This window comes from Mercenaria mercenaria, chromosome 6 (assembly GCF_021730395.1).
Source record: "Mercenaria mercenaria strain notata chromosome 6, MADL_Memer_1, whole genome shotgun sequence".
Classification (NCBI taxonomy): Eukaryota; Metazoa; Mollusca; class Bivalvia; order Venerida; family Veneridae; genus Mercenaria; species Mercenaria mercenaria.
Genome location: NC_069366.1, coordinates 76,182,920 through 76,206,942, shown reverse-complemented (window position 1 = coordinate 76,206,942; position 24,023 = coordinate 76,182,920). Strand labels below are relative to the sequence as shown.

Below are 24,023 nucleotides of genomic sequence, written 5' to 3'. Positions count from 1 at the left end.
TTCGACAACAAAACACCCTTAGTAAACTGGGAACCAAGAAATATCCAAGTCGTTCCGAATCATAGAAAAAAGTAAAAAATAACTAGCCAATCAGTATGCTTTTTACAAGCGTATGGCGTCAGAAGCAAAATGGTAGCGAGATATGTAATTTAGAAGCCGGCATATTCAAAAGAAGTATCGGAGCCGATCTTGTCGTTTCAGGAGTTGAAATATAGTTGTAAGATGACAGTTTTTAGTTGAATTCAATAAGGCAAGATAAGTTTTGTACCCGCGCTGTGCAGGAAGTTCATATTCACCTACAGTTATTGCTCGTTTAGTTGTTACGCGATGTTGTTGGACTAGAGTTTCGCACTGTTTAATGTTCGATACGATGACAGATTGTTGGAAAATAGATAAATATATGAAAGAATGATGATTGTTTTACAAAAGTTAATGGATAATGCTAAGGAATGGCCACGTTCGAACGGGAAAATCTCTTATGATATTTTTTCCCGAGCATATAAAAAAAGGAGTTGAAAACTCTGCTTGTGAGGGGTAAAAACCCTTGTCTAGGGAGTAGTTATAGTAGTATGGGATTTTTTTAAATTTTAGCTGTAGGACCTAAAAAAAAGTCATTAAACCCAATTCATCCACATTTTAACACAGTTCAACCGTGCCGGACCCCTTTGAATGGACCCCTACATTGACATCCCATATTGACTTAACTTTATGTTTAAACCCTCTTGTGCCTTTGTATTTTAAAATACCTAACAGTTTTATTGTTGTTAGAAGAGTAATATCTGGCCGAGATTTCCTCCGGGCATACTTTCCAATATCAAGTAGTTCACGTCTATTGTATTGGTGTTTGACACGAAAAGCTACAAGTGATAATTGGTCAATCATTTTGTGTGAAGAGAAATCGATTGAAAAAAATTCAACGTTTTTCTGAAAAAAAGAAGGCACGAATAAATTGAAAAAATACAAACAAAATGCAAGTATTTCACAAAATTATTTACATCAATCTTCTCACAATCAACTAATACACACTCAAGACAACTTCCACATATATATGTGTAGTAATTCTCGAGTAATAGTCAAATATATGTCAGCGAAATGAAATGCAGCCTACACTTGGCGCAATAACGTAACATATCTATATCATATATATATGGTCAAATATTTACCTTTGTTTTGAAGTTCTGGTATAAGATATTTCTCTCAACCGATAATGTACTGGAAAGAGAGGGAACATCTCCTTCTATTGTTTTATAATTTCTGGCTTATTCTGTCAAAATGATCTTGAATGAAATTATTTATGTTGAATATGTTTTATGTTAAACAGAAGGCTCTGTCACGCAGCTACCAATCTGTACAACAAAGAAGGGAAAAAGGGGAAAAATCGAGACAACAACACCACCAGACCTTGACACCTATCCGTACCCGGAAGTGCACTTCCGGGTAGACGTTACGTCTATTGTATTGGTGTTTGACACGAAAAGCTAAAGTGATAATTGGTCAATCATTTTGTGTGAAAAGAAATCGATTGAAAAAAAAATGTCAACGTTATTCTGAAAAAGAAAGCACGAATAAATTGAAAAAATACAAACAAAATGCAAGTGTTTCACAAAACTATTTACATCAGTCTTCTCACAATCAACTAATACACACTCAAGACAACTTCCACATATATGTGTGTAGTAATTCTCGAGAAATAATCAAATATATGTCAGCGAAATGAAGTGCAGCCTACACTTGGCGCAATAACGTAACATATCTATATCATATATATATGGTCAAATATTTACCTTTGTTTTGAAGTTCTGGTATAAGATATTTCTCTCAACCGATAATGTACTGGAAAGAGAGGGAACATCTCCTTCTATTGTTTTATAATTTCTGGCTTATTCTGTCAAAATGATCTTGAATGAAGATATATATGTTGAATATGTTTTATGTTAAACAGAAGGCTCTGTCACGCAGCTACCAATCTGTACAACAAAGAAGGGAAAAAGGGGAAAATCGAGACAACAACACCACCAGACCTTGACACTTATCCGTACCCGCAAGTGCACTTTCGGGTAGACGTTACGTCATTTGACTATGGTAATCTTTGAACTTCGTATAATTAACTGACATCTCGAAAATGCAGTTTTTTCAAAATATTTTTGTATTTAAATTCATTATAGTGATAAAAACCAGAATGATATCAAAGTTTCAGATAGATCTATATCGTGTTTGGTTTCATTAAGGGAGTTTTGATGGTATATATGCCATTATGCAATTAAATATATGCACACTTTATGTGTCCAAGCCATATTCGTACATCAGTTAACACATAGCTCTAATTTTGATGTAAATTTAACGAAATCTTAATTGTTTTAAGTTGAAGCAGATGGAAATTATCGCAACCTATATTTCGGTTACTGTTGCTATCCAAATGCATACAAAACCTCGAACGACTTTGTACTTCTCTCTGCTTTATTATAAATCAGATAGCGTGATATATAGAGCTTTTTCATATTTCATTGATTTAAGGTTTCGATGGAGGACTTGAGAAACAAAAATCAAACAACACCAAATCATAGAAAGAAAGAGTTGTTTGACATGAAAATTGAACAGCATGTAAAACATGTATATTACTTTACGAAACAAGTGTCAGTATACTGATATAAACATTGAATTCCGGAAAAGGGCTGCCTAAAGGGGCTCCACTTCCGGACAGTTAAACGCCTTTAAAAACTCACCATTTTCAAAGAACTGTTACACATGTTTGTTTTGATGCATTTGCAATAGCGTGCGAGTGGTGAAATTTCACGTAACAAGGTGGAACATAGTTTTCAGCAATTGTTTATCTTTTTTTCTTTACAAATGGCATTCATTTTCAAAGGGAGACAACTTTTTCTCAAAGATTACTTAAAATAATCGGAAAAAGTTGTTTCCCTTTGAAAATGAATGCCATTTGTACTTAAAATAATCGGAAACAGTTGTTTCTCAATGCCTCCATCGAAACCTTAAGTATTTTGTTTTTGTACACCCGACAACGACGTTGTAAGGGTGTATACTGGTTTCAGGGTGTCTGTCTGTCCGTCTGTCTGTCCATCTGTCCGTCCGTAGACACAATCTTGTGCGCACCAACTCTCCTCAACCCCTTGACACAATTTAATGAAATTTCATGAAAGTGACCAGTAACAACAATAGTTGTGCATGGTGCATATTAGGTTCTATTGCAGAGTTACGGGACTTTGTTTTTGTTACTATACTATATACATAGACACAATCTTATGCGCACCAATTCTCCTCATCCCCTTGACGACACAATTTAATGAAATAACGGTAGTTATGCATGATGCATGTCAGGTTCTTTCAGAAAAAATAATTGTTGTGCGCGCCTAATCGCCTAATCTCCTGTACCCATGTACACACTTTAATGAACTTTAACAAAAGAGATCAGTAGTAACCCTAGTTGTGCATGGTGTAGGTTAGGTTCTTTTATAAAAAAGCTTCTGCACAGTTATGGGACTTTGTTTTTTGTATATATACTTATACAATTATGCAATCTTGTGCACGCCTAATCTTCCGAACCATTGCACACAATTTAATGAAACTTCACACAAGCGATCAGTACGAACCTCACTTGTGCATGGTGCATGTCAGGTTCTTTCAGAAAAAAAAAATTCTGCAGAGTTATGGAACTTTTTTTTTTTTTTTTTTGTTACTTTACTATATACATAGAGAGTCTTTACACAAACAGTCCACATAATTATGCAATCTTTTGTGCGTCAAATTGCAACGTACTGTGTCAGTGCGCGTGGGGGTACATTCATCATCACTAGTTGTTTTTGTTGTTTTTGTTTGGATTAACAACACACCGACAGTTATCTATTCCCGTTTACATGGTAGAGGAAATCCAAGGTGGCACTAAGTTTATTATATTGTAGAAGCACCGGCCTTCCGGAATCCAGCTAGATGACTTCCTCACATGAAGGATTTCTACACCCAAAGCGAAGTTTTTCTACTGCAGCGGTTAGGAGCAGTTGAACTGAAGTCACCGACTTTAATGACACCGTTATATTTCAGTAACATAGATTTGCTTTAGATCCAGCAGTTCTGTACTCATGGATGTCTATTTATCATAGATGCAGAAGTTTTAATATATATTGAATACATAGGGCGAATTTTGAGTATTGGAACGACCGGTTTGAACGTACATTTATAGCTACAGGTACTAGCATATATGACCTATAACCGATATGTTTATTCATTTACGTTTTATACATTCTAATTCAAGCCTGTAATGAGTCTATACCGGGCGAGATTTTGAAGTGCAACGACAGCGGAAGATGTCTTGACGAAAGCCTCATGTGTGACTTCTTCTTTTCACACAACTGCAAATCACAAGGATTCCATGAAGATAAATCCGACCAAACGAAAGACGGGCCAGCATACTGTTGACGTATGTTTTTTTAATTATAGAGATATGGAGATTTAATGCAGATATTTTGAAACACGCATATAGCAATGAATAAATAATATTTTGATGCAGTAATGAGCTTTGGCTCAATTTATCTATAAATAAATCCCAGTGCAACAATTCTTATAAATATATACGCTTTTATGTCAGTAATAAGGAGTTAATCATTAAGTATTTGATCATTATTTACGTTTGAATTCTGATAAAATTGCAATTGTTTTGATTATGTCATTTTAAAATGTTATTAAAATATACAAATTAAATCAATATCACGTTACCTTTGAATATTAAGTATTGGCTTTCATATTGTTTAGATTACTGTTGAATTCATGATTCTTGTATAAACTTTTCACAGTAACTGTTTGTATAAATAGTGTGATTGTTTTAACGTCGCATCGATACAATTATAGATCATATTGCGGCTTTCCAGCTTTGACAGTAGAGGAAGGCCCTTGGTGCCGCTCCGTGCATTATTTCATTACGAGCGGGCACCTGGGTAGAACCACTGACCTTCCATAAGCAAGCTTGATGGCTTCCTCACATGAATGGTTCGATGCCCCGAGTGAGGCTCGAACCCACATCAGTGAAGGGCAAGTGATTATTACTCTCCAGACCCCGGGCAGTAGTTCTGATTATTGACCGGCCAGCTAATCAATAAGTGTTTTAACAAGACATCACAAAATATTTTTATAATACCTTTCTTCAAGTTTTGACTTTAGCCCAGCAAAAATTAGTGTTGTCCTATAGAACAGTCGACAGCACAGATTGTGAACCGGTGAATTAAACATTTTATGTTAAACAACTGGCAGTAAACTGAATGTTAAAAACCTACACAGAGACATCTTCCATCTAACATAATGTTTCGTGAAACATGGCCAGTAGCAGAAATAAAAATGACAAAATTTACAAACACCAAAAGTTTCCTCTTAGTTTTTTATTAATCCAATGATGAAAATCATGAGGACATTCTGTACAATTTAGTTTGAACATCATACTATATGTGTCAAATGCATCTGCTTTTATATAAAGGTATGTAAATTTGAAAAGCGGAAAGAAAAGAAATTTGAGTTTTAAAAGTCATTTATATTAATCTAAATTAACAATGTTAAATGTAAACTTGATTAAGGAGATGGCTCCATGTCATTGGACAAACATTAATTCTTTATTGCATACCTTACTATAGAAAAAAATAATAAAAAAAGGTCACCACGGCCGCCATTGACGGTTCATAATGGCGCAGTGTGCCTCGTGCGCTAAAATCGTTATTGCCTCGGGTAACCGGGGCATCAGCGCGTTCTGACGTTGACATCATGTAGCTACGTCATTATGGCGGGTGTAAGGGTGATGAATCATTTTAGATCGATTCTCAAGTTATGAGGGTATTGTTAAAGAAAAAAAGCATTACGAATGATGCTTAAAAGTTCGTTGAAAATATCTAAAATGCAGAAAAATACAAGATAAATATGAAGAGAAGGTAAATAAAAGGGCCAATAAACGGCTTGTTGTACCTACTAGCCATAATGGCTAACAGAGACACTTGATATATTTCTCTTTGGAAACTTTTCCTTGGTTAACAACTTAACATAGTCTTTTAAATGTATTTATAGATACTGTTGCTTAATGAAGAAATGAACTTTTTTCATGCAAGATAATGCGATCTATACCGCTTTAAATACAGCAGCTTACAAGAACGTCGTTACTAATGAGGTCATGTACTTTTAGTAAAACTATCACGTTTGTACTTTTGTACATTGATTAATTATTGATTATATATAAGGGTTCGTCTTTTCTAGGCTATTTTCTAGTCATTCGGCGGTAAAATATAATATAATATGCTGTTTATAAATGTATTTTTTGTAAGATACGTTCTTCCTAAATCTGCTGAATGTTAACGAACATCTGTGAAACACAATAGTTATATTCATACTGGGGTTATGTATAGTTTATTGAGAAAGTAATGTTTTCATCTCAAAATGTACTTTTCCAGACACTTAAGTATATTTCCAGATATCTATCTTTATTGCAAACATATTGCTGCATATTTACCATATATCGTCGCCACAGCGCAAAAAAAAGGAAAACTGCATCGACATAATTAAAGAAGCAGTTGAAAACTTCCTTCGCTGCGATAGTGCTAACTAACTCTCTTCGGGTGTTCACTGCAGTACAAGCAAAGACTTAGATTAGTAATACTAACGAAGACGTCATTCGACTAAAATGCTCAAATCTGTTATCATTTTGCTTTTTATTATTTTGTGCTCTCTGCGTGAGATTCATGAGAACTGAGCACTAAAATCCTCATGAACAACTTGATCGCACATAGTACAACGTCATTTTTTTTCTTTCCTTTTTTGTGTGCATGGTGTTTTAGTGGAGACTTATATGATTTCGTTGTTGGTGGACACACATGTTGTCATTGGGAGAGTAGTGTACGTCTTTACATCTTTCAATAAATGTTTAAGCGGGAACAGTTGGAGGAGGTGGAGCTGGAGCTGGAGCTAGAGCTGGAGGTGGACGTAAGAAGAGATCAGTAGGAGGTCGACCATTTGGACAGAGCGGTCAGATCGTCTTTTATCTTTTTATTACATTTAGTTCTTAATTGGAGAATCAACTGGCTTCAACTAAGTTAAACGTGTTTCATTTAACTTTTCTCTATTGTTTTTTTTTTTTTTTGTTTGTTTTTAATTTTTTTACTTCATACAAATAATTAACTCACTGCATCCAGTTTTTGAAGTTTACTTTAACTTTTAAAAATGAATCTTCATTTTACAGCGCACAGTAACGCGCTAGAGATAAAGTACTACATAACTCTTGAAAATGGGAATCTATCTTTGTAGTTTTAAAATCTGCATGGAATACATTGGGCATGTATTAAGTACGTGAATGCTGAATGCCTGCAACAAATGTGTTTCATACCTAAATGAAAACTAGTGTTTTAAATTAACCTATCTTGCATACTTTTCAAATTTCAAACGCACGAATCTAGTCAGAAGAAATTTAGTGCGCTTACGGTATATGCTGTACAGCGAAGGCCGCTAACGTTGTCTGTTTGTGCAGCTACGTTACCGGCTTCTGTTGGAGCAGAGATCTGTTTGGTCAGCTATACTCACGTCGTCTGATGACGCATCGCATGCTTTTACGTCTTTTTTGTGTGTGTTTTTTTTTTATATTTTATTATATAAGTGAGCGCGTTGGAGCAGATACGTACTTTAGAATGTTGGAACTTCAATATGCTTGCTGCAATAAACACCAATCTTTTTTTACAATTAATAATGATGCCATTAGATGAAACTTTAATACATTGAATATTTGATCAGAAAAATGTATGAAACACCCCCACCCCACCCACCACCACCTGTATCAAATTTTGAACATGTATGACATTATTAACGCTTGAATTTGATATTGTTTAAATTTGTGCATCTATCTTTATGTTTACTACTGGATATATATTGTTATGAATAAGTTTATTAGAAAATCCCCATATTGTATATGTGAATGTATACTTGGGTTGTAATTAAGAAATATGTCTGTCTGTCTGTCTGTCTGCTTATAGGGTCTGTTAAAAAAGCAAGAGCTCAGACATTGTGTTACTACGCATACCTTCAATATCTTTTACCTTCAATATCTTTGATTTTTTTTTCAAAGGAAACGTAGTAAATAGAGGATATTTGTTTGTTTGCAGTGAGATATCGAAATATATCATCACCGATAAGGGAGACAATTGAATATTTTCACGAAGGCGGAGCCTGAGTGAAAATATCAGAATTGTCTCCCTTATCGGTGATGATATATTTCGATATCTCACTGCAAACAAACAAATTTTCTTTTTATTTTATGCTAGTTTGTGAAGATCAACGAATTTTCTGTTTATTACGTGCATAAATGTTCATATAAATCCAATATTTCATGACGAAATTCGGATTTATTTAAGCTACCGTGTTACATATGATACATCCGCTAAATTACCATGGACACTTAGGCACATTAATATCGAATATTGGTGATCAGGTTCATTAAATCAACACGGTGCCATTTTGTTTTTAAAAACAAAAACTGCATTTAAATATTTTGTGTAAAAATACACAGTCCGCGGCTAACAGAGACATTGACAAATGCCGGTAGTTAAGTAGAAGCATTAAAAAATTTTCGGGTCAATCCGTCAGTTCGTTGAATAACCGGAAGCTTGCTTTGTTTACCAAAACTCACGCTGAAGGTCAGATTAAAAAACAACACGAAAAATGTAAACAACTGAGGAATATGCGTAAGTCCTTGGAAAATCAAGCTGCAGAATTAAATATCATAATGGATTCAATAGGAATAGCTAGGAAATATTGATCTAGGAGCTGCATAGCATAACGAATGGATGGAAGTTGGCTGGGCTTGGAGTTGGAGTGGGAAAGTACTTCGACGAAAATGCTGGCATATTACGTAAGGTTGAGTTGATGTCTTGTGATAATTAACTAAGACAACAACCAACTAAATGTGCTGTCGCCAGTAAAATCTACCACACGATAGTGAACCAATGGAAAAAAGTAGAGGAAACACACATATATCTGTAGCTACATGAATGGCCTAGCAACCAAGCTGACAAAGGTAACATTATTTCTTTTGCAAATTTAATTATATAGCTAGCCTGTTCTATATAGGATTGTCTAGCAGTTCATGACTCGTGTATGGCTTGAGTATTAGTATAATGGCAGCAAAGGGAGGTAATTAAAGAATATATTTCAAGGGAGATAATTTATCTGAAAAAAAAAGAAGTTCGGCACAGTGAGTGATATCGATTTATATCTCACTGCTATTTTCCAGTATTTCACCAATAAGCATAAAATAAACAATAACATTAAATTTCGTTTCAAAGAAATAAAAAAAAGCGCCGTTTATTTTACAGGGCTAAATATGAGTAATGCACCGTACAATAAGTTCGATAATCCTGGTATGTCCGGAGCGAAATACGCTACACCGACTTCCGGTTATGTTCCTTACGGCTCAGCTGTGAACGGGTACGGCCAAGATCCAACAAACTTCGCAACAGACTGGCTCAAGTTCATCACAGGAGATGGTGCACATCTTCGTGAACAGCGTTAATGATAGGCCAAACATGCCAATAGATTTTTTGTCAAAACTTCTTTATTCTATGTAGTGTTGTTATTTCAATATGTCTGTTTCTTTCAAACTTCTGTCAGTGTGTGAAGTAACTTGATAAGGTTGTTTTCTTAAAACATTCGTCTGATATAAGAAATGCCAGAAAATACCAAACAGTTCTTTCGCGACATACTTATAAGATTAATATGAGTATATATACTGTAAATCATTTAATTTCGTGGGCATAAAATTTCGTGGTTTCGGCAAAACTGACCTTTTTATTTGTACATAAATTGTGGATTTACAATTTTTAAGATAGAATAGGCGAAAGAAAAATTTGCTCATTCGTCTGGTTTTGATATACTGGATTGGAAGAAATCTGCGGAATATAGTCCCCCGTGAATAGTAATGGTTTCACACCGAACAATTTATGAATATATCAATGGTTCAGGTTTTGAAATGAGTGTTAGTCATAAAATGTTTTAGATTGAGAGCCTTGACTCATTTTTATTTTTTTTTTTTTTTTTTTTTTTTTTTTTTGCAGAATATTGGTTAAGTCTAGCATATTTGGGTATCGGACGGAATATATTCAAATTTTTCGTCCACATGAACATATAAAGCTCTTGTCAAAGGCAGTATAAAACTTCAAACTATGATATAAATGGGGGAATCAAATAATGTCAGACCACGAGTTCGAAGTTTTGATTTGTCAATGTTGCATACCCGACCAGCAGATACCAGGTGATTAATACGTCACGTCCTGAACGTCGTCCGTCTGCAAATTACATGTCACTTATATGAAGAGGCGTTGATCTTAATCATTCCTTGTAATAGTACCCAAAACTTTTGGGCATAGAGTGTTGTATTATTTGTTGTGATAGCTGACCCGAATATACTGCCATTACTAGGCTTATTTACCAGATGGCAACATGCTATGTTAGCTTAGCAAAATATGTAAAGAAATTGATATAATTTCTTTTTTGTTGAAAGAAAACACACTCTCCTTATATCTTTTCATAAGTTAAGAAACACTTTTCTTACACAAAGGCGAGACTACACAGGTTAATACAATGTATCTAGGTTAATTAGTAAATGCGTCACTATAGAAAACATGTTGTTTTTCTCACGAAGTGCACATAAAATGCATCTAAAGTTATGGGTCAGGTAATATAAGTGTTATATTGCAGTAAAATGATGGACATTGTGTGTAACTTGAGTGACAATTTATCTATATTTTACGAGAAATATTTTTATTGTTTATTACTTTCGGTTTGTACCAGAATTCATTAATTTTGCTTATGTAAATGATGTATTTGACCGATCTGTATAAATATGGAGACAAAATGTGTATTGTTGGACTAGAAAGGGGACGCCCGCTCACACAGCAACCACGTGGTGGCTCGGAAGCCGGCCAGGGCTTAAATGCCTTGCGCTGCGCGCAGCCTGAGAACGATTGCAGACGGAGACAGAGAGTTGTGAAATGCTTAAAGGCTTATTTGTGCTTGATGGAATTTTGTTAGCTCTGTCAGTTAGAAGTTATACAATTGGTGACGGAAAATAAACTAGATAGAAACAAAAACAGTGTATTGAGTTATTTATCCAGATGACTTAAGGAGCGGCTACGCTACAAATACAAGTTTATGTAGCTCCGTTCAAACAACCAACAAGTAAGTTAAGTCATCAACAGTAGCAGAAACTACACAAATAATGCTCATGTTTGTCATTTGAATCCTACTTACTCAGTTTTATATGACCACTCGTTTTCGAAATGAAACGAAACTTAAAGTGATTTTTTTTTATTTGTTTAACTTCACAGTCACATTTTCACATTTCATTCCATATGCTCGCTTTACCGAAGAATGCCGGACTGGTTAACGTGAATATTTAATCGCACAAAAATTGTGTGTCATCATGGGTCCCCTGCCCTAAAATTGTACAGAAAGATCACAGATCCCCTCGCTCAAGCCATTACTCCAGACACGGGCGGGAACTAGCATATGAAAGCCAGTTAGATAGAGCACACATAATTTGAGAAATAGTATGAATTTGTTATGACACAATATGCATTCTTTGGCAATGGAAAGTACAATACACTATTTCCTACCTATCGCTGTGTACAAATGTATGAGTGAAATCAAAGAACAATACAAAATATAAATGTTAATACATTTAATTCCCAACAAAACTTTGGCACACGATAATCTTTGACTTAGGTTCAATATTGCACAAAAAGTAAAGAGCATGTAAATATAGCAAAACACATAAATAGAACAGAAGGCAATAACAGTACTATGTAAAAATGTTAAAAATAATACATTGAGGATATAAATATATCTTACTTTGTGAACACAGTCTTGTGAAATTTTGTTTTGTCGTGTTGAGTAATGCTTGCTGATGTCTTTATCTAGCAAACTTCAGTCACACCGACCTCTCTTGGCAAGATTTTGTCTGATAAATAATGATACTATTTTCAGGACATTATTTGTGTAAGTATTCTCGGCAAAGTTCAGTCCCAGAGACTTTTCTTAGCAAGTTTTGCTCCAGTGAATAATGAAACTAGTTTCAGAGCACTGTTGGAGTTGCTCCCACCTCCCCATATTCCCTGAGATCTGTCTCGTCGACATCCAGAACAGTTTTCGTCATAACTGCTATTTCCCCATGGACTTGTGTAACCACTGCAGTGGGAGCTGTGTTGACCATTTACCTCGGAGCGTGTGCAGAAACTACTTCCGGAAACACCCAAGCTGTTTCCCCAACTGCTGTTTCCCCATGAATTTCCCCAAGACATGATTTGCTGCTGAAGATTATTTTGGACTAAATTCTAACCGATTATCAAGCTGGTACAGTTGCCAATGAATGTAGTTATATTGCGTGCACTGGTTTTGCATGTATATCTTATACCGGTTGTCTTCGAGATCTGAAATCGACAAGAAATTAAGTTTGAATAACAGTGGAATAAAAAAAATAATAACGATGATGATAACAATAATTATAATATTTAAGATGATAATAAGAATAATAAATTAAATAATGATGATAATATTATCATTATTATTATTATTATTATTATTATTATTCTTGATAATGATTCAAGTAAAAATACGCATGTAGGAAATAACAATAGTTATAGCGACGTTCACCTTCTTTTTATGTAAAATTTATAAAAGAAATGCAATGAATATAAAGCCAGAAATTTTAGAATCAACACTGTGATGCGACAAACATAATAAAACAGTCTCAGGTAAAATTACTTAACGTAGTTACCATCAAATGTATTTTTATGTTATTTAAAATTGTTTGAAATATTGTTAATTAAGCGGTCTTTAAAAATGTTTTGCAAATATTCTGTTCGATTTTTATACATACCTTATAGTTTCTCATACACTAAGAGCGATTGCGTTTTAAAAATTGACAGTTAAACAGGCAATCAAACGGGTTTTATATCGGTTTTGTATCTGCGCTTATTACCATTTTTCTAATAATAGAAAAAATATTTGGCTGGGTTTTACCCTAGTTATATTCTGTGACGTATTTATTGTGACTATCCGATTTGTTAATAATACACGAATCGATTGGTCCATTATCTCAAAAGAAACCGTAGACGCAGTGTATTTGTACAATGCAAATACTTTGACCTCTTGAGGGTTTTCTTTAATCGGTGTATTTAAAATTTGAAAGGCTTAAACGAAACAACCTTCGTCATACAATGATCGTTTTCAGCGGAATTATAAATTTGGTAAATTGTAAAAATAGATAGGTATTTCTAAATTTAAAACTTATTCAGTCGTGGATATTTCGCAAAGCTGTAGAAAATATTTTATTGGAGCATTTTAGCGCTCACATTGTTAGATAAAATCTTTAATGAAATATTCACTTCGTAGTTATAAACAGTAGGGATCAGTGTGTAGTCAGATCAGTCTCAACGATGAAAGACGTTTGAAATGTAAATATAATCGGTTCGCTTGTGTAATACTCTTACTTTTTTCTTACTCTATTTACATGCGAAGTGTCGCTCAAAGCCTTATAAAGCAATTAAAGATATTTTAGTCCAAACTAAAAGCAGTATCGCCTAAAATAGATCTATATTCAATACAACTGAGATTTTCGAATGAAAATGTACATTCTAATTTTATTAGCCGTTTACATTCCTTCTTAGCCTTACGTTTTGTAAGTAGCACGTTTTCAATCATGTTTTCATTGATATATAGACTCGAGACAGAACATTTCAGTATAATGTATAGATTATACCAAAGTTGTCTTCTGTGCTGTAACTTTATTAAAAGTTCGAAGTTAAGGTCAATACTTCAGATCAGCCCCACAAGCTTTTCTTTGCCATGTTTGTTTTGAAACCAATTTCAAAAAGTGGTATGAGGTTTTTGCCCTGCTTATCCTTGTGCTTGGTGCTCACCCAGGATGAGTTGGCTCGGTCATGACGGCAACCAGAACAGCTTTCATCATAATGTATTGGTCTGGAATTCCCCCACACTCCTAACCCTGCGATACAACATGGTTTGTGGACTCCCTCTGGTGCATTCCCGTTAGTACGTGATTCACCAAATGTATCATAATGGCCTCTTGAACTTGTGCTAAGCCAGCCATTATTTCCCCATGAATCACACCAACTCATCTTTGCGATAAATTTCTCAATTTGCACTGAAAGAAAATAGTTATCAATCAGATGTTCATTTGGTGCTTAATTAGATCTATAGTATGTTAATTATTTGGATCATAATTTTCTTTCGAACTGATGTTTAATACTTTTTTATAATGCGCAATGTTGACAGAAACATATGTTTAGAAAACATGTTGGAAATGAAAATGGGTCTACTTTGAAGCTCACTGTCAAGGGAGACAACTGACAGTTATAATAATTACTACCAGCGTAATAGTTACATACCTTACTCTTTGAACAGCTGTATATAAAATGTATGATTTTTTAGGACCGTCAGATATTTTTGCTGCATTAATTCAGTTATAATTTGGCATAGCCTTACGTATAAAAATAAACCAATTTGTGAAAGTTTGTAAAACAGATTAAGAAATCTTCAGACCAGGAACTCACTGTTGTATTACTTTTATTAAAATAAGCTTACTAAAACAATAACATCTAACGTCTTTGATGTCGTTCAAAAGTCCGAATTACTGGTATCGTATCTACATTTTGGAGTATAAGTACGGGTTAGGACGACTGCCCCATAATTTATACTGATACAATTTACTTCTTACATTAAAGTTTCGTTTCATAATATGTAGAAATCGAAAAATATCACAAAGTGGCTCTGTTGCATGTAAGAAACAATATTATTAACTAGTTTTTCTGAAATTTTTAAGAGATTACAACATAAAGTCAATCTGATTAAAATCGCCTCCTAAAATGCTACGCCTTGTTTGCCTTAGTAAGATTTAGTTGCTTGGTTTTATTCTAAGCTACCAAAGGATCTGCTTATATAATTTATCAACTATCACGCAGCAATCGTTGCAACATTTGGCGGCTGTGACTGGTCTCTCCGTACTTGGATTATATGTTGTTATATTTTCTGGTCCTGAGTGATAATACACAAACAGAGTAACTTAAGTCTAAGATTCAGACTAGTTCGAATATTGCGATATCTCCGCAAAATACTGACTTAATCCTTAGTTGCTTTTTTTTGTTCTGTTGATATAGCATCCAATGAAAATTGCTGAAGTAACGCCCATCAGCCTAGTCTCCAATATAACAGAGGAAATGTCCTGTTTTGTTCAAAGAATCGGATCCACTATCGAATATGTAATAGAGATTTGCTGCTAGGGAGCGTGAGTGCTGTAAACATTCTGGCGAAATCCTGGATAAGTTTAAAATTAATAATTACAAGGTTTCTACAGTCAGTACATACGATTTTTCTATTTTGTATACCGCTTTGCCACATAACTTAATAAATGACAAATTAACTGCCCTAATTCAAAAGACTTTTGCCAGAGAGAATGCTACATTTCTCGCTTGCAATTGTGATAAAGCTTTTTTTACTAGCAATATTATTAAACATTATACAATGTGGACCTGTGACGAAGTTTGTAAAGCCCTTTTCTTTTTATTGAACAACATTTACATCAGGTTTGGGAATGCAGTTTTTAGACAAGTCGTTGGTATTCCCATGGGAACAAATTGTGCACCCCTTGTCGCAGATTTGTTTTTGTATTGTTATGAAAGAGACTTTATGTTGAGCCTTTCTTCAGATACGCAGGCAAATATTATAACTGCATTTAATAATACACCACGCTATCTGGATGATATTCTTAATATGGATAATCCGTTTTTTGGTCATTTGGTGGGTACTATTTATCATAGGGAGCTTCAGTTAATTAAAACTAACAATTCGAATACTGATGCTTCATTTTTAGATTTACATCTCTCTATTTATGACAATATTGTACATACCAAAATTTATGACAAGAGGGATGATTTTAATTTTAGTATTGTAAATTTTCCCAATTTGGATGGGGATGTACCTCAAGCTACATCTTATGGGGTATATATTTCTCGGTTTGCCAGAGCGTGTAGTCATGTCAAGCATTTCAATGAACGTAATCAATATATTACAAGTAAACTTCTTCAGCAAGGCTACCGTTATTACAAATTGCGTAAATATTTTGCTAAATTTTACTATCGTAATTCTGATTTAGTTTTAAAATTCAATAGTAATTTAAAGACACTTCTGCGAGAAGGTATTTCTAAACCCGTTTTTTATGGGGATGTGGTGAACAAACTTCGTAAGATATTGGGTCATGTTAATTTTCCAAATGTATTTGGTAAAAATTATAAAACGTTTTATTAAAAGAGGTTACGACCCAACTGTTTTGAGACATACCGCATGTTTAGTGTTCAACCCGTTTACAGTTGGACACTACGCTTCCCTCTTTGATTGTGTCTGACGGAAGAGGGGGATGACTCTATGATAAGCAGTTTATAAATCCTACCAGGACTGAACTGTTTTGATATTTGTCTTCTGGCCTGTTTCGTCGGGCCCTTAAGGGTGTTTCTCTTGTTGCTCTGTCTTCTGAAAAGGCATTGAGTACATACGTGTTTGGTTCTTAAGGTTTGCTTTTTATATATTTATACACGAGCATTTTTGTGTTTTACATGCCATGCCTTTTTGTTTCCATTACGTGCGTAAGAGATTCACTTGGAGGGGATTAATTTTATTTACACTGTCCCGTGTCTTTGGAACATGGTGGGGGTAAGAGTGAGGTTGGGTGCGCACCATAAACCGGTTTAAGCTCCCCAGTGGTGTTTTTGCCACTGACCGTTCCAAGGCGGTGCCCCACTTTGTTCCTTTGTTTGTTCGTTTTGTCCTGATGTGTTGGCTTTGTGTGTGTGTGTGTGTGTGTGTGTGTGTGTGTGTGTGTGTGTGTGTGTGTTCCTTTGTTTCTTCGTTTTGTCCTAATGTGTTGGCTGTGTGTGTGTGTGTGTGTGTGTGTATGTGTGTGTGGTGCACGCGTCTGCGTGCTCTGGGTTTGGTTTTGAGGAGGCTGCGTTTTTGGTGCGTGACATTCCCTGTTTGATATTTGTCTTTGTTTTTTTTACAGTTGCCTTAACCTTTCATGAACAGATTCAGTCAAACCGAGTATGCTTCCAGTAATCGTTAAAGGTCATAAAGATCTCCATGTACTTGGATTCAGTGTTGATCTATTTTCTTTTCCTCTGAAATCACGGAGTCCATTTAATGCAGTTTGTAACAAAGTTGGTGCCGGTGATGTTACAATTTCCGTTATCCTAACACACAGATTCAATCAAACCGAATATGGTATTATTTTGCTTAGTCCCATTCTTTGCTAACGAAGGATTCTCTTACAGATTTTATTAACTGCCAGCGATCTTCAAGTGGTGTGTAGCGGCCGTGAAAGGTCTCCCAGTACCTTGATTCAGTGTTGTTATATTGTCTGGTCCCTTACGATCATGGAATCCATTCAATGCCTGAGTGATACGGTTCCTCTTAAATCGATGCAATGGGGTACGAGTTGCATTGGCATTTCCATTACCTCTCATGAACAGGCTCAATCAATCCGAGTCTGCTATTGTTTGCTTTGTTGCATTCTATGTTACCAAGGGTTTTACTGGTAATTAGGAATTCAGTTCTGAAAACAAAGGACCTAACGAAATGTCTGAAGGAAAATTTTAAACAAAGGTGATTGTTAAATCCTAAAACAATGTCATAATTCTAAACTCAGTGATACAAAGACATTGTCTGGTATACGCGTAACTCTACTTACAGCTGTCTTTCTCTCACAATTTTACCGGTTTGTCATTAGATAAATAAATAACGGCTTGATTTTCATACACTGAATGCCAGCTAGCACAAATAAGTCGTCAGGTCATTGTATTTAAGTTAAATACTTGTAACTTTTAACAAGTAAAATCAATAGTTTTTGCTAAAAAAATCACTTCGTGTTCACTTTTCTCGAAATTTTCTGGGAAATATCTGCCGTTTATTACTTTCAAGCATGCTTTTTTTCTGTTTGTCTATATAACAAGAAGGTGATAAATGGTAGTTTCACCTTTTAACTATTTAAAAATAAACTTATTTCCTTATCATCTTCTATAGATCTACGGCCTCCAAAACACCATAATCATACTAGTGGTAAGCCCTCTGTCTGCTGGTACCAAAGAGACAAAAACAAGTACATATACATATAACATGATATCACGTAAACTATACCCTTTTTTACAAAAGATATTTGACTTTTTGTAAAACATTATTCGATACATTTGGTCAAGATAGATTGCTACAGTGCCATAACTAGTTTAGTATATAAAATTCAAAAGTTGTCTACTCCATTGAAATGAAATAACTCATTCAAGTTAAACAAGGCTGAGTATCAGAATCAATCTTTACTTTGGATATAATGTTTAAAATTATTTTAAGTTCTTCGCAAAGTTAAAGTCTTTGATAACGCAAATCGTATTAGTATGAAATTGCAAAGAACTTTCTGAGTGTTGTTCAATCAAACGGTCTTATCAGGCTAAGATGTTGATTTTCACATCATAGAATTTATCTAAAATTACCTAAAATTGTTAAATTTTGTTCGTTTCACTGTTAAAACGAAATAATAATTATGCACTTGGTTTTAAGTAAAAAGCAATTCTCGCATGCTGCCTTGTAAAAAGGTAAGGACGTTAAATGAAACGGATGATATAGTGGCTCGCCACCCGCATATTGATGTTGTGTGTTTAGTTTTGTCATAGATAGAAATGACCAACATTAAAGGAGAAAAGAACTAGAAAATGCATATTTATGTGTTTATCACAGCTAACTGTATAGTTTGTTTGGTATTCAATAGACTAATCATCACTTTTGAGTTATCTTTATATACTAGTTTCATCGGAAACATTAGAGTTACTAAATGTCTTTTCACCCCGCGATCCCGCTTATTATCGTGTTTTTGCTCCATGACCCTGCTAAGTTGCGAATTTTTGCCCCGCGTCCCCGCAATTTTAACTAATCAATTCTTGTGTTTTCACTCGGCGGGGTCGCGGGACGAAAACGCGAAATGGCTGCCGCCATACTTTCCTCTGGTCGTACCTACAAAAGAATTGGAATACGCCATGATAGGCAGCTCTTTAAGCCAGTCTGACCTGACTTGCTTCCATACTTGTCTGCTGTTCTGATTTGACGGGTCCTTAATGATGTTCTACTGTTGCTGGTTTGATGCTGAAAGCTTTGAGAATATCCTTTGGAAGCACATATCGCAATTAAGCATACAAAAATAGAATACCCGGTTTGATTATTTTGTTCTTGAGGAAACACCCTTCACGCCGTCTAGCACCAGCTTTTAATAAGCGGAATTCTTCTTTGATAATATTGAAGGGACTCCATAATCCTAAAGGATCAGAAATTTTTCGTGTTTAAGCTTTATGAATACTGCTCTATAACCTCGGGACATGTTGTGAATTTGGTGTGTGAAACTTGTGCAGAACAAACCAGCGTTTCTTTGCAACAAACCTTTCCAAGGCGCTGCCTTAGGTTTTACGTTTTCAGCTTGTCTACATGCTTTACTGTCCGTGCATTTAATCATGCTCTAAAACTTTACAAACACTTCTGTAGTCTTACTGCTCAAAGAAGTTGCATTGTTGAATGCTGCGTTACCGTAAGAATCGCACAGCATTATAGAAACATTTTGGAAGTGTAGAGACGGACTGAAGACAGACTGCTTTGTGGCAGTTATGACATTACCACCTGCTCCTGGTGTCATTCTGCGATTAACTGCATTTAATTACAGAAAGTCCATATTAAACCCAGTACGTTGTAAATGCAGGTGTTATAAATAATCTTATTTAATTATAAATACTTGTGTTGAGGACGGATTAAGTAAAACACACTGAGTTTTGAGCTGGGACAAATTTGAATTAATTTAGTTTTTCAGAAGTTCCTAAAATCAAGGCGACTATCATGAACAATAACGTTGAATACAACATTTCTATTCAACTGGATTAACTGTTGAATATATATTAGTCTATTCAAGTAAAAATGGTTGGATTCAAATCTAATAATTCTTGTATATAAAGTATAGACAATTGTTTGCGCAGACATTGGATTGTATCGAACTTTCATCAATTTCTTTCACTTGTCACTTCCGGAAATAATTATATTTCAAATTCAACACGATAAGAATTATAGTCGAAATAGCGAATACTGAGAAAGTAGTAATGACATGTAAAAATGTATTGTAAATTAGGTGGGTGGGTACAAATTAAACGTGTAAAATGGATTAAATACATATTTTACCTTGCAAAGAGTAAATATAAACATTTAAAATGCCATATTAATTTCTTTCCTGACATAATACTTGAGATGATAAACATTTCTATTGATTTCTTAAGACATTTTAAGCAGTATTATCTTTATAATCGGTCGCCATATTGATGACATCATCTACGGATCCAGTTGCGGTCCTCACAAACAAAGAAAAAAGCAAGGAATAATTTGATATATGTGCATAATTCTCAATATTTTCGAACGGGGTTACGAGTGACAGTGCACTATCAGTGGTGTCTGTCACATTTTATAATTTAGACTATTATTAACAACTTGGCCGAAACAAATTTAAGGATGCAAATAAACTGCAAATATTCTTTGCTTTTATTTACATAGTGCTGTCTAACTTGTTGAAAATAGGGTAAGTGCGAGGCTGGCATGCCCTAGACGCGTTTAACCCCCCAATTTTCTTTATATAGGTTACTGACCGTTCCAAGGCGGTGTCCCTAGTTTCAACTGGTTGTTTTGTCTGTCATGTATTGTCTGTTGCGTTTGTTTTCTTGTTTGTTGTAAGTGTTTTTTCCTCCTCCTCACTCCCCCTATTGCCCCCTCCTTTCACTTGCATTTACGCTACTTTTTGCATCCCTCCCCACTTTACTTTGCGTAAGTTTTCGTGGCTCCTCTTTGTTTTGGCAGCCGAAATCCTAAGACTGTACACGATTGTTTTTTCCTACTTGTATGGGTGCGTTTATATGCTTGTGAGTCTATAACGGTGCCCTACTGTTTTCTTATGTGTTGCTCGTTCGTTTTTTTTTTCTATGTTATTCAGTTGATCGTGGTTGTGTGTGTTATCTTTGGTACATGAGTGTCTGCGCTACTGTGGTTCACGTTGTAGTGTGACTGTTATTAAAGAACATGGCATTCTCTTTGTATATTCGTCCTTGTTCAACTTTCCCCTTCGGGTTCCTTCCCTCCCCGGCCCCAATTTGTCTCTTACCATTTCCTTCCCCTCCATCTATATTTAGCATAAATTAATATGTTCTTGTTGGATGTTTGAAGCAAGCTGTCTGAAATATTTTTCCATTACAGCTTTTTGTTGTGAGCCTACTATGCAAATGCGTGGCTCTGGGGCTGTGATTTAGTGATCTGTGCTTCCGAGAAATCTACCCTTACCTGTTATCTTTTGTATTCTCGGTCATTCATTTACTATCGTCTGCAGTAGGAGTAAAAGTATTAGTAGCAGTACCATTATCATCACCTCCACGGCATTGTCATTATTATCATGATTATCATCGTCATCACCACCATAGTCATGATCACCATTATACTGATTATTATAGTTTAACAGTCTATAGAGACGTTATCAATGATAAAATTTATAACATAATCATCGTCATTTGTCATCATTTTCTTTGTTTTTGTATGTACAAACCAAACAAAAATTATTGCTATATTTCCTTTGAATTTATTAACTTGAATTGGGAAGTTTCATGACATTTATTTAGCCTGCATACTAAGAACTTCCTATGGCATTATATACAAGAAATCTATCTCTTGCTTGTGAAAATTTCCACAGCCGGGCTTTTTTTAAACATTTTGGATTGTTGCAAAACTATGCCAAGTTCTTCAGTTTCTAGAAGATAAGTATTGAACATTTTTAAGACTATAGACGGTTGTTTCTGCTGCACTTCCATGCACTCATGTGCAAGTTTTCCATTCTTATGTTTCTCTGTTTCGCCAATATATTTTAATGCAGTATTTTAAGCTCTTCCAGGTATGACACATCATTCGAGCTGTATGTTGATTAATGTAAAACTTGACTCAATCACCTGTTTACAACGACTATGATACTTTTATTTTATTTTATTTCTCATAGTCCTTTTTTAAGTTTCATATCATTTTGTTTTAATATCAGAATTGCTCGACAATATATCATTATGCTTTTAAACCCTTACCCTGCTACATTTCTATAATGAACTTGTCCGTCCTTCACTATGGGCAGTACCATCAACTGTTAAAGGGGGTACTTACCAAAAAGATACAGACTGAATGGCGAACAATGCAGATTATAATCAGACTGCATGGATATGCAGGCTGATTATGATTTACTAACACTGGTCGCAGAGGCAGAAATAATCGTGTCCATTATAATAAGGGTTAACAATATGTTTTACTACGCACGAGCAGGTTGTTATCGTATCATTTCAAAACATACAATAGCCTTTTTTCACCTCGAAAAATCTCACATAATCTCGACACTTAATCTTCCTATCTTCATATTTACTTTACAAATACGGATTATAGGGGATGGTTGATAACTGAAAATGTAACGATATTCTCTTATACACTCGTGGTGACGGAGTCCATCAGTTGTGCGTTTCAAAGACATAATATTCTGCTTTATTCAAACTTGCATTCTTTTCACCTAAACACAGACTATAACTAATAAAGACTTTGATGTATGTAAATTATTTTCTGCAGCGGCACCGGAGTTATGGCAAAGTTGACGTCATTCATTTGTTACCAAAACTCCTATTTACTCAATTGAAGCTTAAGACTTATTATATGCTAAAATCGCTAGTGGAGAGACTGCGTGGGTTGACATACAATCAATACGACAAACGTTGGTTAATCTACTGAAAAATAGCAAATTACTAACAATGCATACATATCCATGTATTTTAGTTTTATATATATGATGTGATATCTTCTAGTAAAAGAAATAATTTCTGTGCATTCAGAAATGTCTTTTTTATAATTATAATCATATGATGAATATTCTAACATAAAAGATGAAATAAAAGACATTTAAACATTCACAAATGTCTTTTATATTAATCAGTAAAATTGTGTATTGCAAGAACAGAAATGTCAATTTTGTATAAACTAATAAGATTCGTGAAAAAAAAAACGTTTCATGAACTAAAAACACATTCGCTAGTATAAATACACGAATCAGTTGGACCAAAGGTAACAATCAATCGGTTACCTTTTAGTTTTATTTCAAGGAGTTTGACAAAAATGTCAAAAAATTGCAATAATAGTGGAATCTATAGATTTATCTTGAAACGAATAAATGGCCAAAAAATTGTAGGAAATTCATGTCAACTCTAATGATAATATTTTGTGGTCATATGTGTCAATTCAGATAGGCAATTTGTTGCACAAAAGTAGATGATTTAGAGTATGATCTGACTATGACATATGACAAAACACAATTCTCTGAAATGGGATTGATAAGGCGCGTCTCACAAAAAATAGCGGAACTGGTTTTAAAAACAAATGTTGTGTACAATTCTTCTTCCATTAGTTAAGCGCTTTCTAAGCACCAGCTAGAGCTAAGTACACCGATTACAGATGTTTGTAATGAAGTTGCAGCAGCGGTACCGAACGCTAAACATCATATGAAAAACCCGAATGGTCGGTCGATAGGTAGCAAAAGCAATTAGTTAGTTTGAATTTTTAAATCGATACCAAGTGAAATGTTTATTACTTTAGGAGAACGCATATGCTATATGTCATAAGTTAAGGTGTTAAGCAAAAGCCTTGATTTTACTTAACCTTTAAAAGTCTTTTATAATACAAGATATGATAGAGGGGATGGCTTTACTTCGACATATTTAAGTCCGACTGGTTACGTTTTAAAGTAGTTCTGCACATTTGATAAACCGGAAGTGATGACGTAACGTCAGTTATCCGGAAAACGTAGAGTAAAACATTTGACATGTTAAATAATTCAAAATAATGTCTTTTCA

The 24,023-nt window shown here is 34.7% G+C and overlaps 1 long non-coding RNA gene across 1 annotated transcript; it reads right to left on the bottom strand.

Moving 5' to 3' along the window:
- Positions 1-11,690: 11,690 nt before the first annotated feature.
- Positions 11,691-13,013, bottom strand: LOC128557855 (uncharacterized). Its single transcript, XR_008371447.1, has 2 exons — positions 12,905-13,013; positions 11,691-12,455 (listed from the first exon to the last, which is right to left on the bottom strand). It is a non-coding gene; the product is annotated as an uncharacterized LOC128557855 (long non-coding RNA).
- Positions 13,014-24,023: the final 11,010 nt, after the last annotated feature.